The following is a 16,656-nucleotide window of genomic DNA, read 5'->3' as shown; positions in this document are numbered from 1 at the left end:
CAGTTCTGTTCCGAGGTGATGAATTTTGGATGAAAATACGATGAAATTTGGAGCAATATACGAGCAGTGTCGTTCCGAGGCGATGAATTTAGGATGAAAATACGATGTGAAGTAGTAACAACTACGATATATGGACAAGCAGGAGAAAAAAAAATTAACAGTGGGAAGAATATTTTCAGGAGGAGTATTTTCGGATGACGTCATTTGGGACAATTACTTAATGTATATTATTTTTTTTAATAACTTGTTTAATTAATTTCTAATTTATCAACTTTTGATGAGCGTGATTCGTGAGTTCAATCTTAGTCACTCTAGTCGGGAATCGAACCCTAGACCTCTGGAATACGAGATTCATTTGCTAACCACTAGACAAGTTATGCTCTCTCCAAGATGGAAAATAATGTATTAAATCGAAAATCATTTGTGGCGCCATCTATCGGGTGGCAAGGCTATGACAGATTTTTGAACGGAAAGTGAGAATTTTATTCAAGGAATATACTTATGGCGCCAGCTAGTGAAGAGTCGGAGTCGATCATTTTGTCCGCAAACCGAGTCGGAGTCGGTAATTTTGGGAGTCAAATTGAACGGAGTGGAATTTGTTTTGGAGATAGAGAGAAATCATTCAAGAGCCGGAGTCTCATTTTGTTCGCGCAATTCCAGTGAGGTAATCGGCATTGGAATCGTGGAGTTAAAGTTGAATTGATTTTGCAGCAAATTGGATTAAACCCTTCCAAAATCCAGGAGTTGGATTCGGAGTAAAAGTCTCAGTCATTTTTCCTCCGATTCTCAACCCTAAATATTGATCCGTATAGCCTTACGTTTGATAAATAGTCGGATATTCAAATAATAAAACTTATCCTATTTTAACAGCTGGGAGATTTCCAAAAATTTTAGATTGGGAAAATTTTTATCGGAAAATTTAAACGACATACTTTTTTTAAGATGAAATGTACCTCGGCAAATTTTCATCGGAAAATTTGATCGTTACGATCTCTTTTTCCGATGAAATGTAGCTCGGCAAATTTTCATCGGAAAATTTGATCGTTAAGATCTCTTTTTCCGATGAAATGTAGCTCAGCAAATTTTCATCGGAGAATTTGATCGTTACGATTTCGTTTTTCGATGAAATTTCGCTCGGAAAATTTTCATCGGTAAATTTGATCGTTACGATCTCTTTTTCCGATGAAATGCAGCACGGCAAATTTTCATCGGAAAATTTGATCGTTACGATCTCTTTTTCCGATGAAATGCAGCTCGACAAATTTTCATCGGAAAATTTGATCGTTACGATCACTTTTTCCGATGAAATGCAGCTCGGCAAATTTTCATCGGAAAATTTGATCGTAACGATATAGTTTTCCGATAAAAAACAGCTCATCGAAAACCGTTCTCGGATTCTCATCGCAACGATATCAGCGTGCGTTACGCGATGAGTTTAGGAGGAGTCGATGATCGGCCGAGCAAAATCCGATGAGTAAATGCTACCTGGGTACCGCCTCTTCCGGTAAGCTATTCCAAGTGCCCACGACCCTGCTAAAGTAGTAGTTTTTCCTAATTTCCAAGTTAGCATGAGATTTAAATAGCTGAAAACAATGACTCCTTGTCCTGCTTTCCCCGCAAAAATTCAATCCATTTACATCTTTCATTTTGATAAATTTAAATAACTGAATCATGTCCCCTCTGACTCTCCTTTGCTCCAGGCTATACATGTTAAGCCTATTAAGTCTGGTATCATAATTTAAATCTGAGAGTCCCCTTGCCCCTTACTAATTTAGTTACCCTTCTTTGAACCCTTTCCAATACAAAAATATCTTTCTTCAGATAAGGCGACCAAAACTGAACAGCATACTCCAAATGAGGTCTTACTAAACTCCTATATAAAGGCAGAAGAACTTTCTTAGATTTGCTTGAAATAGATCTATTGATAAACCCAAGCATTTTGTTGGCTTTGTTACTAGCAATACTCCATAACATTTTCTGCCTCATTTATGACTGAACCCTGTAAACGATATCTCATACGTTTATTTCCATGACCTAAGTGTAGTACTTGACATTTCCCTACATTAACTGCCATACCCCATTTATCTGCCCACTAAGTAATATGATCTAAATCCTCTTGCAGCTGTTTTACTTGTTCTTCATTTTCGACAATCCCCATAACTTTTACATCGTCAGCAAAACAATTCATGCTTCCAGAAATATTTTCATTGATGTCATTCATAAATATAATAAACAAATATTTCTTTCCCTTCTCCACGTTTTTCCATAATATCGAGAAAAGTTTTTAATATATTCAAGCTTTATGGGTTCTGATCCGCGAGATTTATCTTAGTGTGAAATGCGGCACTCGGATAGGAAAAGGTTGGGAATCACTGCTTGAATATAATCTCTCTCTCAACACTGTCTAAAAATTAACTTCTTTTCAGATCAATGGTTCTAGACTGTTTTCATCCTACGATCTCCTTTTGTTGTTTATTTCGGCTAAACTCTTAAAATTCAAGAAGTTTTATGTACCTAACTCTCGATAAAATTTCCCTTTTTTTTGACATTTTTTCTATTCATTGACAATTGTTTGGCGCAGTATAGCCTATTAAGGCTTTTGCGCCAATAAATTCAATACAACCAACCAACCAAGAATTACATCATTATATCTTAAAAAGTGCTTTTTGAGTCTTACGCTTGCTCTTTTTTCGATAAAGTTAATGCTCAGAGTTAGCGATTTAGCGACAACGAATGATTTAATCACGTATATATTTTCATCCATAATTGTTGATATTTATTTCTATCCCTGATTGTTGATATTTATTTTTTCTTATTGCCAAATTGACTGTAATTTTCATTTTGTAAGTAACTTCCTAGAAATCTAACCACAAGAAATGATTTAATCATGTACACCTTTCTTTCCCTAACTATTGATATTCACTTCTTCTATTGCCAAATTGACTGTAGCTTTCATTTTTTAAAGAAACCTCCGAATGATCTAACCACATCGAATGATTTAATCACGTACATCTGTAATTGTTTATATTTATTTCTTCTATTGAAACTCCATCATTGACTGAAGTTTTCACTTTGTAAGTAACCTCCGAGAAATCTAACCACAACAAATGATTTAATCTCATTATATCTCTTTCCCTAATTGTTGATATTTATTTTTTCTATTGCCAAATTGACTGTAATTTTCATTTTGTAAGTAACCTCCTAGAAATCTAACTACAAGAAATGATTTAATCATGTACATCTTTCTTTCCCTAACTATTGATATTCATTTCTTCTATTGCCAAATTAACTGTAGCTTTAATTTTTTAAAGAAACCTCTGAATGATCTAACCACATCGAATGATTTAATCACGTACATCTGTAATTGTTTATATTTATTTCTTCTTGTGAAACTCCATCATTGACTGTAGCTTTCATTTTGTTCGCAACCCCTCGAGTCGATAGCTTGAACGTAAGAGTTTGGCAAGCGATATAAACTGTAACTACCGCAGGCGAAGAGCTTTTATAAATAGGATGACATTGGACCGACACTGTACCTTGACACAAGCACTCACACACGTTTCCGAGGACAACCTCCACACAATACAGGGGATTCCATTCATACAGAAATTACGTTCTCTTACATCAGACGATGATCAGTTTGCACTCAATTAAAAACCAAATTAAATAAGCACAAATAATAGCATCGTTATGTAAAACTGCATGAAGAAATCAGCGTATTGAGGGCACGGATGTGCGGTACGTAATGAGGGAAGAAGATTGTGACAAGAATTGCACTTATTAACAAACTCGCGTTTATTGTGCAGATTCGAATCTCGGCGCAATGGGGGCGTTTTCAAAATTTGAAGAGAATTTTTTTCTGAAAGAGCATGCTTAAAAACATAGGATCTGACCATTTTTTGAATAATTTGTTTAAGTTTAATATTTAAAAAAAAATTACTTAAATCGGTGCGCTTTCGTATTTTACGCTTCCGCTGATGACATCACAAATGATGAAATGCCATTCAATGTTGCCATTCACCGTGCAAAATATTTAATTCGCATTATTTACTCACGTGTTTCGGCAACGATATCGTTGATAGCAAGCGTAGAGCGCAATTTTAATTCGCTTCTTGATTATCATAACGTGAAAACGCGGAAGAAAGATGCGCAAATAGAATCATTTGTGACGTCATCAAGACCACGCCTTGTTTGAAAAATTAGACGTTTTAAAAAATTAATTAAAAAATAACTGTTGAGAAAATGAAAGAATTTCCTGGGTCCATGTTTTTTTGAGCAATCACGATTGCTTATTGTTCTCATTTGACTGTTTTTGAGGTCCTTTGATTTTTCCCACCGCCACCCTCCGCACCATCACAGTCGACGGGCTCCTCACGATGCTGCTCCTATACCGAAAGCCGTCTCCAGGTTGCATCCATGTCCTACACACACACACAAAAACATACACGCACACATACACACAACTACCCACACATTCATGCACACAGACACAAACACATATGCCTACACACACATACACATACCCCTCCCCCCACACACACATTCATACACACAACTACCCACAAACTTATGCCAGCACACAGACACAAACACACATACACATAATCCGTACACACAAACACACACGCCTACATACACACACTCGTGATTGTGAAAAACATAATTTGAATTCAAAAGGTCAAAATTCAAATTATTTTTTTTTTCTTTTTGCTTATTCTATCAATTTCAGTGACTAAAAGTAATACTTTTGACTGAAGGAAACAACCCCATCAATATCATCATTATTATTATTTTGTTCCATTGTTTATAATTCAGCCAACAGATAGTATTTAATTCCAAACTAGCCCTTCTTTTTAACGCTAGAACTAAATTGATTAAGCCAACGTCGCAAGAAAACGACATAATGGCAGTAAAAGCATTTTAATTCATGCATGTAAAATTATATGCATATTTTTAAAAAATTCAGGAACGTTCACGGTTCTTCGGCAGGTATTTTTGGCGAGTTTGAAATGCAAAAAAAAAAAAATAATAATAATAATAATTTGAATTCTGACATCTTGAATTCAAATTATGTTTTTCGCAATCACGAGCGTGTGTATGTAGGCATCTGTGTTTGTGTGTGGGGGTATGTGTTTGGTGTAGGGGTTATGTGTATGTGTGTGTAGGCATGTGTGTTTGTGTCTGTGTGCTGGCATAAACTTGTGGGTAATTGTGTGGGGAGGGGGATATGTGTATGTGTGTAGGCATATGTGTTTGTGTCCTGTGTGCAGGCATGAATGTGAGGGTAGTTGTGTGTATGTGTGTGCGTATGTTTTTGTGTGTGTATTAGGGTGGGCCGAAATAAGCCGAAAAAATTTTTTTTTCGAAATCAATTTTTGGATAGCGCGCAAAAGTTGCGTAGTGAGCTAGTTAACACTCACAAAAAATTTCTTGGATATTAAAAAATATCTAGCCGGCGCTATTTGACATTGAAAAACCGTAAAAAAAGAGAAAAATGAATTTTTGTCGAAATTTTTTTAAAAAACTAAATTCCAAATATTTTGCTGGAATGCACCGAAAATGGTATATAATAAGCCAGTTCGAGCCCATAAAATGTTTCATTGATTTTAATGAGCATTTAACCGCTCCTTTCCGACATCAAAAATTGGAGAACAATGAAAAAATATTGAATTTCTTTAAAAACCAATGTGAAAATTATTTTTCAAAATTAAATGATAGACTCGTTTATTTAATAGCACTATTAATCATAGTAATTATTATCACGCAAATGTATCATACATTTTCTAGAATTACATATATAGATAACAAAATTTTAAAAAAGAAATCTTCAAATTTGATTTATAATACCTCATGCATAATGAATATTATTTTTTGGAATAATATTGTCCCTTGTTATCAAATGATGGAAGTTCTTTCCTAGCATGAAGTTTTGCATGAATGTATCCAGCTCGTGCAGTTTCACCACGAACTTTTATTGCAGCTTCGGTTATTAGTTTCACACAACGTTTCACAGCTTGCTTGTGACAGGGAAATTTCTCGAAAGTAAACTCTGTAGAATGTTCCTTGCACATTTCTTTCCATTGTTGGTCTTTTAGATGCATTGTAAGAGTTGGTTCTGTTACAACACAGTTTGCCCAATCAACTAAATCAACATAATCAACGGCTTCAAAATTGAGTTTAGGACGCTCAAAAAATCGTACACCATCCGAGCTCTTCGTCTTCTTATTTCTAGAGTTCAGAATGCGCCTAACAGCTAATTCCCGAATGTATTTTCTTGAGTCAAACAACATTGTCAACAGTAGCTGTTCAGGATGAGCGAAATAGGCATTACTTGAGAGAACTTTGAAAATTAACGTTGTCTGGAAAGTGCCTTCCAAGAGAAATCATTTTCCAAAAATGTTTGGCGCCGTACTGGCAGTTCGGTTTTATTTTTATTTCAAACCACATTGGATCATAAACTAACATTACATACTTTACAAGTATTGTAAGATTTTCTGATGGAGTTGGAGTGCCTATATACAAGCGTAACAAATGGTTTGCATTTGTCAGCCATCGCGCAGGACTGACTGAGTTTGCCTGGGCTACTGTCAGCCACGCTTGAAGGACAACTGACCATCTTTTACGGCAAGACAGATTCTATACAAATATTGTTATTCAATACTTAAATTTTTTATATCTTCCATGTCCAAAACCAGAAGATTGCAGTCAATTTTATCAAATTTGACCACCGGATTTTTTTACAATCTCTTAGAAGTTGTTCGATAGCTCCAGAATATGAATGTGGTCACTTTGTGCAACCTTCAAATTCCAGTATAAGATGCGTCAGTGGCAACTCATTGTGGACATTGGACGCAAGAGAGGACCCCTTGAATTGCTTAACTCCCAGCTGTGGAAGTGTAGAATTACAGCATTTCTTAAAGAAGAATACTTGCGTTCAATTCATTAATCAGTTTAAAGGACTTCAGAGGATTCATATTTTTTTAATACTCAAGGGCTCTATTTGTCAAATATATATAAAATAGCTATAAAATAATCTTAGGAATAATAGAAGTAGTTGAGCGCCGTTTATTATCCCGAAGAAGCTACTGGAACCAAAGATTAAAAAATTAGCATCTTATGTAACTATTTTTTATTTGAGTGTGTGCATTTTTTAAAATTGGCGTACAAATGTCGCATAAAATTGATTGAATTTTCACTGTTTTTTCTAGGTAACGTATTGCGTAACATTTCAGTACTTACTTATTTCGAAACTACTTTTAATTTTTTTTTTTTTTTTCATTATTCCAATGTTTCAGTCTTAAAGGAGCGTAGCTAAATATTCTACGAATTGTATAAAAATCTTTGAGGATTTTAACTAATGCACTGACAGATACTTCTAATGTTTGTTGAAACTAGCTTCAAACTTTTATTTTTGACCCCCCCCCCCCCCCCTTTTTTTGAAAAAAGTGCATTTTTGTCCTTTTTTAAGTTTTTCAAAGTCAAATAGCGCCGGCTAAATATTAAACAAATTTAGCGAAATTTTTTATGGATAATAACGGGTCCATATAGCAACTTTTCCGCACTATCCAAAAACAGATTTCCAAAAAAAGTTTTTTCGGCCCACCCTAGTGTGTATGTGTGGGTGTCTGTATGTATGCGTGTATGTGTTTGTATGTGTGTTTGTGTATGTGTGTAGGTGTATATGTGTATATGTGTTTGTGTGCGTGCGTGTGTGTGTGTGTGTGTGTGTGTGTGTGTGTGTGTAGTTGTGTATGTATGCGCGTGTGTGTAGGACATGGATGCAACCTGGAGACGGCTTTCGCTATAGGAGCAGCATCGTGAGGACCCGGTCGACGGTGATGGTGCGGAGGGTGGCGGTGGGAAAAATCAAAAGACGCCAAAAACAGTCAAATGAGAACAATAAGCAATCGTGATTGCTCAAAAAACATATTGAAGGGAATCATTCAAAATGACCTTTTGTCCTATACACGATAAATGACACTTGCAGTCATTTTAAGAAGATTACTAATGTTGATGTGAACCCTGATTCAACTATGTTTGAAAATTTAAAAACATTGAGCATTGTTAAAAATGCAGTACAAATTAACTAGAATTTTTTATTGCTATGAGCACTGTCTAACAAGTTGCTCAAGAATTCTAGTGTTTGAAATACACCATTTTGTTTCGTAATTGAAAAAAAAAAAAACACTCATTAAATAACAATTTTAAGATGTTACCTTTACCTTTGAAGAGTAAATAAAGATCACTTGTAAATATGGGCAGGCTAGAAACCTGAACGATTGGGAAATGCGGACTTACTCCAGCGAAATTAAATTAAGAGTAGCTTAAACTGTTGGAATTGTAAATGTACTAGCAGGCGTTAATAAATATTTATTTTCATAAACTATCAACTTGGTTCTTACTTAAAACTGTTTCGAACTACTAAACAAAGATAAAAAAAAAGGTAAATAAAAGTAAAATTACAATAAATTAAAAGCACTAAAGGAAATAAAAAATGAACAAAAAAAGTTTTTTTAAGCAACTTTATTTATTTATTTATTTTTGACAGCGTTTCCATTCAAAAATCCTTCTTTTCAATGTTACTTTGAATAAAAAACACTAAAAACTAGTGTGTAAATAGAAAATGAACATTTTTTTTAATAAGTAGGGTAGACCGGGGTTCGTTTACGAGTTGGGTAAGTTTACGCATACCCCTTTTAAAAAAAAGAACTATAACTGGAGAGCCAACAGTCATAGCAGATTAATGCTGCTCCCTAGCAAATATTCTCACAAGTTTTTGAGCATCAGTCGAGCTTCGGTTTAGCATGCGGATAGGAAAATCTGTTTTCTACCAAGCCGAGTAAATTTCGTGTTGAACGTTTTGAAGCTTATTGTGAATGAATAATACTATACTAAAAACAAATAAACACATAAAAAATAGTAGAATATTACCCTTTTTTGAGAATTGTATTTGTATGGACTGAAAAGTTATTAATTTTTATTACACGGTACAAATAAATCCAAAATTTGCCGACGGGGCACGTTTACGCATTTTCATCGGGGCACATTTACGTACGTTCTTATTGTGTCTTACTACTCAGTCTTACATCTAAATGGGCCTCGGACGCTTTTTTCGCTCTGTACTGTTTTAGTCCTTATGTATTTTCAGGTTATTTAATTTTAAAAATAACCATTCATTTTAAATTAAGTAAAAGATTCGTATCTTATAGCTTACAATCATAGAGTGATGCCTTCATGTTTGTTCAGGTTTGATTATATACACTATTCAGTCACTGATACATTTTCTTTATTTTAACTATGGTAAGACATTATGCTCAAAACACTAACAGAACCACGTTAGATGTCAAAATAATGCAAAGGCTTATCAATAATCCAAGTATTTTTCTCAGTAAGCTTTCCACATCCTCACATATGGACTACCCCAACTGAGACCATTTGAAAAAGTAGGACCAAAACTTAGGAACCACGAAAGGAGAAAAAAAAGAATCCTAACTGATACTCCGATTAAAGAAGCCCTCAGACAAGAGCAGTTACAAGCTACAAAGAAAAAAACAAAATTGGCAGAACAAAACAAAAAGGAGAAATTACTTTAAAATTTACAAGTTTCTATTGAATTAGAAGATATCAAAGAAAAAAGTTCGAAACTGAAACCTGCGACAAGGAAAAGTTGGTACACTCTAAAAAGGAAATTAATGAACGATTCTGTTTACGAAGCAGGGAATTGCGCTTGCATCTATTGTTTGAAAGCACACAACCAATCGAAAAAAGTACAAGACAGGGTAGATTCTTAGATGTCAAAACGCAGTCCCAAGACAAGTATGCGAAAAGAAATACTTTATACTATTTGTTAGTAAAATCTAACAGTGATGAAGATGACTGAATAGTTTCTGTTTTTAATTAGCAATAAGTTCTATGATTTTAGTTTAGCCTATAAAATGATCTTTAATTATTATTTGTGATTTTCTTATTTTTAAAGTGTTTAAAGATAAACAAAATATTTAAATTTGGTTCAATATCTATTTTACTTACTATTTAATATCATTTTTAATATGCGTGAACTTGCCCCGTTCGATGCGTAAACTTGCTTCGTGTTCGGGGCACGTTTACGCAACCGACATAAACGAAATAAAAAATAAAAAAAAAAATAAATAAATAAAAAAAAAAAAATACGGTTAAAAACACAAGCTGAGCAACAACTGAATATACAAATTTTGACTTCATTAACCGCTTCAAAAAACCACAATGTCTAAAATTTCCCAGGTTCAAACATAAAAATTAGAAAAATCGTTGAAAAAAATCCTTGTAAATGTGCCCCAGTATACCCTACAATTTTATTTATTTATTTTTAACAGCGTTTTCAAACCAGAAATCCTTCTTTTTAATGTCACAATAGATCAAAAACACTAAAAAAGTGTAAAAATAGAAAACGAAAAAAAAAAAGTTTTTTTTCAGTACATTTTTTTTTTTATTATTATTTATTTTTTAACAGCGTTATCAAACCAGAAATCCTCTTTTTCAATGTTACAATAAATTAAACACACTAAAGACAAGGTTGGAAATAAGAAAATAAACAAAACAATGTTTTTTTAAGTACAATTTCATTTATTTAATTAATTTTTTATCAGTGTTTTCAAACCAGAAATCTTTATTTCAATGTTACAATAAATTAAAAACACGTGTGGTAATAAAAATTAAACTTTTTTTTTAAAGTACAACTTTATTCATTTATTTATTTATTTTAAACAACTTTTTTAAACTAGAAAACCTTCTTTTCAATGATAATGTCCAGTTAATTTAGAGCTTTAAAAAACTTTTGCAGTTCACTTTTAAGAAAGACATTTAGTTGAATAAATGACTGTCTCAAAACACTCTAATCTGCTAATGGTTTTATTTCCTTTCCGTAAATGAGAGAATCTTTCGAAACAATTAGAATCATTAGAAACATTCTTTTACTATAAGGAAGAATCGGAATCTTTCTGTATTTTAATCAGATACAAGGTTGGAATCATTTAGAAGTCAATAAAAGCAATCATTGTTGGAACATTACATTTGAGAAAACCTGTTTAGACTGGACTGCGATTTTACTGTTATACGTGTTTCTTAACTTCAACATTCATGTTAATGCTAATGAAAGCAAATTGCGGAAGAAATACATGTAGAAGACATAAGAGTCTTAGAGTAGTTGAAGACAGAGATTACATAAATACTTTAGAAGCATTGAAAAACTTTTTTTATTATAATAGAGAGAAAGTAATTTTAGTGTTAAAGAGTAGGTAATAAAATTATTTGGGTTCCCTAAGCGTTGATGAGAAATTTTAGTTTTAAAACAAAGGGTCGGTGACATGTGACGAAGATTTAAGCTGGAATATGTAAATGATGAATTAACAAAGTTTAAATCTTTTATAAGTTTGATATTCAAATATAAACCTCAAAGGGCGCGAAGTAGAGCCTCAACTAATCAAAACTCTGTTAACCTCTTCTTTCAAGCAAAGTCGTTTTCCTTTATTTTTTACAGCAAATTGATGTTGTTTTTTTTTTTTTTTTTTTTTTTCAATCTTTTATTTCATTCTATTTATTTTTTTTTTAATTTTATTTTGTGTTTATTTATTTATTCATTTATTTTATAACTAAGCAATATAACTGTATAACTTCAAAGCTTGAATTCTGCGTGCACTTCTATCATTAATGCTTCTTTTCCTTTTTCTTTTTTCTCTCATTCTTTTTCTCTCACACAATGTCTCTTTTTAAAAACCAGCAAGTAAACTTTTAGAACCCCATAAAGTTCTAGAACTTGAAATATTATTATTCAAAAACGATCAAATATAAAAGTAAATCATTGTTTTATTAAGTAACTATTTTTAATTCCGTACTTGTGTCTAAAATTAAAGAGAAAACAATGAAGTTAACTACATTAGCAATTCAGTAGAGACTACTTTCTCAAGCTATGCTTTATTTAATTTACATTGCCGTTTTGATTTATTTAACATTCATAGAACACATTAATAGTTTATAATTAAAGTAACCTGATTATAAATATCACATATACTGTCTGTTCTCGAACTCCGCGACTAGCAGCTACGAACGGCTCCAATTGAAAAAGGGGATGGTTTAAGGAAGCGCACTTCCCGATGCATTCAGTTTTTGCTTGCTCGTTACTTCCTTCTTGCTATCACCCCTGTTTTGATAAAATCAGAAGAGACCTAACGCATGCGCAAATTCGAGTAAGGTTTCGCGTTAAAATATCGAACAGTAGTAGTTATTTTATAAATATGTACACATTTAAATCCAGAGTTAAAGTTTTAGCCGTCTCTTAACATTGTTTTTAGTACTCTCTCTTTTATCCTAAATTTTCGATAAATCGAAACAGGACACATAAGTCAAACTCATGTGCAGATCCAAAGAGGAGGTCATCGGGGTCATGATTTCCCGCCTTCTCCTATAATTGACCAAAGATAGCCTATTTCTGTGCTTTAGAGACTCATATTTGGAAAATTTCACCCTTGACCCCCCATCACACAACCCCTTCCTGAAATGCCCTCCCCCCCCCCAACAAATCATTCTTTTGGTTCTGCTCAGTCCCATTATTTCGAGTTTTTCCATGGGGGGGGGGGGCAAAGCAATGCAAATTTACTCAATGCAAATTTAATCAGAAAAGAGCAAAATCCACACCCGTTTATGTGTAAAAACATTACTTTTTCAAAGTCCTGGGAAAGGGGGACCGAAGTATTAACTTCCCTGACTAACGGACCTGGTTCTACTATATATTGTAAAATATACACAATTCTTATGTGAAGCATCCACGAACTCTTCTTCATTTGTATGTTTATTTTTAAAAATCAAACTTTCAAAATATTAGGTACATAAAATATCATTTCTTATAACTTTGTTACCAAAAATAAAATCTCTGGGGAAATGATAATAAAAATAATAACAGCTGTTTTAAAGTTACGTGACTTCAGAATCGTCTTGAATACACCGCTTTTTCTTTTACTGAACACGGAAATTCCACGAATAAGAATACGAAATTTGAGAAAACCTCTTTGAAAAAGGGGGAAAATGGCACACTGTTGGTTAATGCAAAAGGAAAACCAAAATATCGTGACTTCCCGAAAACAAGAACAAGCCATTTTCGAACATTATCTCTACCAGAGAAATGGATTAAGTTTCGAATGATAAGTGTCAGAGATGAGCACGAATATTCCAAGGGTGTGTGGTTTCTTTTATCATTCTGTGATGGAACTAGCTGGGCGGGAAAACGTGACTTTGAGATACTATACTGCATTAAAAACGCATGGAATTGAAATTGTATGAATGATATGAAATGAAGTAAATTGCATAACGCAGTGAAATGCTTTAATATATGCCTAGAAGTTTATTTTTATGATCTTTATCAAAGTAAATGTATGTGTTGTTATAACTTATGAACGCTGAAAGGCAATTTATTAGCTGATAAATGATTTTCTCATTAAAAATGAGTATGGTTGACTAAATAGTACGACGCAAAAGAACTTTTGAAGTTAACTGGTTTTAGTAGCGTCACTACCGAGTTACTGAGGGGGCGATCCCACTCCCCCTTTGTGACACCCTTCTGGGGTGTGACATCCACGTGGATTCAACATTTTCTGAAAAATATAACTCCTAACTCATAAAAGTTTTTTGAAAAGATATCTTTAATTACATTTAAGTTTTTTTTAGTTTTGTTATTATTAAATGTTTTCGAAAGATTTAATTTAAAGACTTCCCTAAATACAACACGGATTTTGTGAAATCCTCTGTTAATGAAATACAACCACTCGCTGCCTAATTAAACCCCTATTTTGAACAAGAATACATACTGTTCTGTTCGACATAAAAATGCTTTTTAGGATTAAAAAATGGAAATATGAGCCTTTCAAAACGTTGAACTGTAGGTAACTTGAAATTAATGGCTGTTTTAATGCATCATCCCTTAATACAGGTGAGTAAAGAAATAGAGGGGAGTGCTGGGAGTACCTTGGGACACTGTTATTTTCCAAGAATCGATTTTTAGCAGTCATCTTTTCTGTAATCCCTTTTTTGCAACCTTCCCCTTTAAATGGGGCCATAGTAACAACTAGCATCAAAAAAATTAAATTGATGATTTTGTGTGAGAAAGAAAATTTCATGACTCCAAAGTAAATATTTTCTTTATTTTTGTTTCATTTTCTGTCTTTGTGTTTGCAAAACTAATCATTAAGATTTGTTTAGGAACATGGAAAAATTTTGTAATCTGATATAGCCTTTTAAACACATTTAATGTTGGAAAAAAAAATCATTAATTCATTATTTAAGTTTTATTATTCACAAGTGGTACCCTCACGGCTTTGCCCGTAATAGAAAAATTAAAAGGTCTTTTGGTTCGCCTGTATATTTACAAATAATGTATGGTGAATTTTCTCGCCAATTGACTTGTGCACATGTTACGGTTTCACGTTATGATAATTTCGTAATTTACTCGTCCATCTTATGATAATTTTGTTCTTAAAATTGAATTGGAAAACGAACCACATCGAATTTTCGAAAAATCGCTTCGAGGTGCACACCCCATGCTACAAACTAACTTTGTGCCAAATTTCATGAAAATCGACCGAACGGTCTAGGCGCTATGCGCGTCACAGAGATCCTGACAGACAGAGATCCGGACAGACAGAGAGACTTTCAGCTTTATTATTAGTAAAGATAAAGATAATTTAATTCATCACCCCGAAAAAACAAAAAAAAAATTTTTGGTTTTTTTGGTGCAAAATCGGTTTATGTATATGGCTGTTTCCTGAATCATTAAGAATGTCCCATGGTACAACAGAATGCGTCTTAAGGTACAATAGGAAGTTGAACCTTGGGACAGTTTGGAACTCTTAAGTAGCTGGCAATATTTTATTTTCAAACTGTCTGAAGTTAAAAAAATATATTTCAAAGAAGAATGTTGGGTTATTTTAATGTGCCCTTTAGATTTTAAATTTCATTTAAATAATTGACGTTAAAACTTAAAATATGGAAGGTGTCCCAAAGTACGCAGTCTCTCCTGCTTTAATTATGTATTGTAATTTGTTTGCATCATACATTCAACTTCTTTGTTTTTAATACATTTTTCCTTGCAAACATGCATATCTTAGAAATGTTTATTAAAAGTCGATATATTTTAGAGTTGGGCCTTTATGAACTCTCGAAAAAACTGTTCTTTGCGCAGTCGCTAAGAGGTCGTAAAATCGAACTACGTCACTATCCTCTCATTTTTTTTTTTTTTTTTTTTGTCGATAAATATTTCCTATAAATTAATGAGACTCATGGAAGTGTTTTAACAACTTTTTTTAAAACAAGCTTTTAATTGCAAATATTCTGCGTTATGATAACTAGTTTTTCTCCCATTAAATGGATAGTTTAAATATTTTTTCTTAACATCTACCATACTGCTGACGGTACATATTTGAAACCTATATTGTTCAATATTTTAGTTGATAGAAAAAGGGTCGCGACGTGAAAAAGATTGGGAACAACTGCTTGAGTGTTACGCAGCTTGAAAAATATTGCGCTATATCTCCAGTTAGTTCTCGCATTGGAATATCACATTTAAAATGGTGAGAAGCAAAAGGACTTAAGTGCCAAAATTAAACATTTCGAGATAACTTGTACAAATGGCTGGAGAACCTCTCCTCTGCATTGGTGCAGTGAATAAGACGAGCAATAGTAGCCCTGGTACTTTTTGCTATACAGAATGATTTAGGAAAAAAATCAATTAAAGTCTACCTAGGATCTGAACTTAAAATGCATTTTTCTCGAAACTTAAAAAAGTCCTCTTACATCCCTTTGCTTTTCACTGCAACATTTGTAGTTTTTGAGTAGTTTAATTGAAAATAATTATAAAATTATTCTCATTAGGTTGCATTGATGTTTTAATTTTTTGCATTTTGTGCACTAGGTACTCAATAATTTATACTTCTTACACTGAAAAAAAAATGTGTTTTTAATAGCTCATAATCATTATTTTTTGAGTAAGTACATAATTGTTTTTTTTTTTTTTTTTTTCGTTTTGTCTGTCCAAAAATATTGACTAATAATTACAAACATACGCATTGCCAAATGAATATCCTGCTTCCGTTAAAACTTTTGTTATAGGTTACTATTGTACGAATATTTATTTTCAAAATATCGATGTACTTAGTTCAATGCATTAATACCATCAATGTTTTTGTTTAGAACATGGATGTTTTGAAACATTTATGTTTCGTCATCGATGTCGAACTTTTCACTCAGAGCCTTGATGCAACAAAGGAATTCCAATAAAAGTGCAAATAAGCTTTAAATAGAAATCCGTTCTTCGACCGATGGAAGAAATAAAATGCCGATTCGGTGGAACTTTTGCATTACTAAAGGGGTTTTAAAACCGTTGAGATTTGCTATCAAAGAAATGATTTTTGTTTAAAATAGTCATACCAAAAGGGACCCCTGTCTAAAATCTTTACAAGATGTATTTATTTATTTTGATGGTCTTAAATTTGAATTTTTTAGCCGACTTTACCATCAAAATCATTTTTTAAAAAAAGAAAAAAAGAAAAATGCATGAAGGAAGCATCTTAAAAATATCGCTGAAAAGAAAAATCACTTACAAAATAAAACAAATAGCATGATTTTATTTTATAA

Source organism: Uloborus diversus, chromosome 7, assembly GCF_026930045.1.
Source record: "Uloborus diversus isolate 005 chromosome 7, Udiv.v.3.1, whole genome shotgun sequence".
NCBI lineage: Eukaryota > Metazoa > Arthropoda > Arachnida > Araneae > Uloboridae > Uloborus > Uloborus diversus.
Note: the sequence above shows the minus strand (reverse complement) of the source record.